General features: G+C 46.7%; 1 pseudogene; it reads right to left on the bottom strand.

Moving 5' to 3' along the window:
• Window positions 1-473: 473 nt before the first annotated feature.
• Window positions 474-2115, bottom strand: LOC131768253 (inositol-3-phosphate synthase 1 pseudogene; annotated as a pseudogene).
• Between the last annotated feature and the right edge of the window lie 1107 nt (window positions 2116-3222).

Below are 3222 nucleotides of genomic sequence, written 5' to 3'. Positions count from 1 at the left end.
AATTTGTAACTTGTTTTGACTTTCTCAGTCTAATCCTTTGGTTCTAAGAGCAATATGAATTTAATAGCATGTAAATTCAGCTGTTTTAGATGGTCAGTGAATTAATAGTAAAAGAGGAGAAAGAACAAATCTGTTGCCTATCCCTTGTTTCTCATGGTGACTGCAGAATTTTTTGTTTTTTTTTAGTTTTATGTTTCACACATAACAATAACATAGTTTAAATAAACTTCTGTTTTGTTATCCCAGTATTGTTTGTTATAGGATAAAAATAGTAAAACCAAGGAAGCTGTGTTGTTTTGATTAAAGAACTTAGTTTGGTTTTGGTGATGGTGATCGTAAATCTACTATTTGCTGCATACAACTTTTTTTTCTTGATAGTGGCACTAGCTTTATTATCTTTGGGGGGCCTGGAAGGATTGGGTTCTGAGGAGCAATGGGGACAGGAGTTATGGTGGAGCTGTATGGCCATGGCCTTAGGTGGTGGGCATCTGGGGTGACTCAGCCTACAAGTGCCCGTTGGCATCACCAGTATAGCCACTGGGGGCAGTGGGCACTGGTCCTTTCTTGCAAGGCACAGGTGGCAGCCACAAGCCCAACTCGCTTGAGGCCAGGGCACTCCATCTTGCGCTCCAGAAGCTTGTGGTTCTGCGGCCGGAGTCCCACGCAGGCCGTGAGGATATTCTTCGCGCTGCTGCGGGGGCAGGACACGTTGATCACCTGGCTGCCTGGCGGCGCAAGTGGCACCTGGAAGAGGATGCCAAGTTGAGCAGTGACAGCACGGGGCAGAAGCTCTGTGGCTGTGGGTCGACGTCGGTGCAGAAGCTCACGCACTGGCACAGTTCTGTCCGCAGCGCCAGGTCCAGCATGATGGGCGCGGCCAGGAGCGAGTCCTCGCACGTGTTGAGCAGCACCAGCATATTGGTACCGCCCAGCATCAGCTGTGATGTGCTCATCCAGGGCACGCTTGCTGTCGCCCACGTATGGCACATACTTGATGACCACACAGTGACCGGGCTCCATGACCGGCTAGTAGAGCACTGGGTTGCTGTGCACTGTGTCGTCCACCACGCTGCTCTTGGATACCTGGAGCGGAACTGTGGCGGAGTCGACAGGTTCTGCTGGTCATTGTTGCCCAAGTGGTTGTTCCTCACAATGGACGTGGTCTCGTGGCCAGAGCAGATAAGCAAATCCACGAACACAGACTTAACCTTGGTCTGGCCCGACCTGAAGTCGTCTCCACCCACAAAGAGGCTGCACTGCCACTTGAAATCGAGGGCACCAGGCACCAGCACGGTCAGTGGGGACCCACCGAGGAAGGAGCAGCCCTCCAAGATGCTGGCCGCCGCAAAGAGCATGGAGGGCGACACTTCCAGGCCCAGCTGGATGGTGCGCAGCAGGTTCTCAGCGGTGTCACTGAGGCCCAGGATCACTTTGGAGAAGTGCTCCGTATTCGCTGTCTTCCGCATGATGACTTCAGCCAGCCCGGCGCTGGACTGGAAGCTGCAGAAATCAGTACAGATCCGCTACAGCTGCTGTGCGCGCGTGGCTAGGATGACGTAGTTGGCCCGCGCGCTCTAGTTAGTTAGCCGCGAGGAACTCTGGGAGGTAGACTGAGGGCCGCGGAAGCAGGGTCTCCCGTTGCAGCCACGTTTTTTCCTGTGGCACCTGTGTGCACTGCGTCGCCTCCGCCTGGTTCAGAGACGATTATGGCCCAGCCATCGAATACGAGGTCGTCGGGCGCCACCATGGGGAGCAGGCACGAATACCTCCTGGCCTTCTTTGACCAGGCCCAGGTTAATGGGGCCGCCTGCGTCAGCGAGCCACTGTAGTTGGCCTGCTTGTGGCAGGTGCACGTGGGCCAGGATAGGCGCAGTCGGTGGGCCAGCACTGCAGCGGTCAGTCTGGAGTCGTTGCTCCCGTCCCAGCCCACGAACACGACCGCGAACCCGGGCACCTGCCTGGCGGTCCGGAAGGTGAAGCTCGTGGACCTGGGGTGCATCTTGAGGACGGCGGCTTCGCGGCTGATGCATGTCATCTGGTATTTACCGCACGTCGCTGGCCTTGGACTGTAAACCATGTTGGACTCTTGACCATAAACTCGGTGGCGACCTCCATCGCGACGAGCGGCGTGGAGACAGCTGGGACAGCGGCAGACAGCTAAGTAAAACTTTAGAAAGTTTTTAATAGAGCTATAAAATGAGTCATAAAATAAATTTTTATTTAAAAAGATATCACATAACAGTTTAAATTCAACTTGGTTTGAATCAAACATATCCTCATAGACCGAAGACTCTATGAAAATATTTATCTGATTGGGCATTTCAATGAGAACTGGTCCCTTTATGGTAGCTGAGGTCCTGACTGACATCTTGTGAAATAGTGAAGGGATGACTTAATTCCTTTTATTTCATAATAATTTAATTTCTAGAAGCTCACATAACCTTACAATCAATTATTTTATTGTCAGTATTTAATGGAAAATCTTAGATGGTATGACTGGGATGTAGAATCAAAGAATATATGTTGACAAAAATTTTTAAACTAAATTGTTTGCATATTTATTTACTCTATGAAGTCTTTTAAACACTAGATGGCGCTAAAAATATATCATGATACATTTTGTTATTCATCAAGAGGTTATATTAATTTTATGACCTCGTAAGTTGGTGCATTCTTTGTTTATATTTTTTAAACATTTAAAACAACTTAAGTGCTGCTAGTGTAATTGATTATTGAAATAGGTAATAAAATCACCAAACTGTAGAAATACAGAATTTGTAATTAAAATTATTCAAAGTGTTATTTTGGTGGCCCACAGATATTGCCTTACGCAGGCTTTCTCATCATATAAAGTTCCTGTCATCTAAATTCACTAAGAGGAAGAAATACTTTGCAAATGGACATAATGAATAGGTTCATGAACTGTTTGATAATCTGACTAATGATGAGATGTGATGTATGAAAACATTGATAAAAGATTTAAATTCTTGACATGTGATACTTCCTCCAACAAAGGTAACATAAAACTAATGATATGCCACTACATGAGGACATCAGTGATTCATGATTGATTTGTCGTCAGTTCAAGGAATGTTTACAATTAGTGCACAGAATGCTTTGAAATGACCTGCAATGTCACACAATTTAAAGGGTTTCCTCAATTTGACAGTAGTCCTAAAATTTTACCCATTATTAATAGATATTTTGTGAAGTTGAAAGAAA

This window comes from Kogia breviceps, chromosome 13 (assembly GCF_026419965.1).
Source record: "Kogia breviceps isolate mKogBre1 chromosome 13, mKogBre1 haplotype 1, whole genome shotgun sequence".
NCBI classification, from domain to species: domain Eukaryota; kingdom Metazoa; phylum Chordata; class Mammalia; order Artiodactyla; family Physeteridae; genus Kogia; species Kogia breviceps.
Note: the sequence above shows the minus strand (reverse complement) of the source record. Positions and strands in the feature narration are given on the sequence as shown.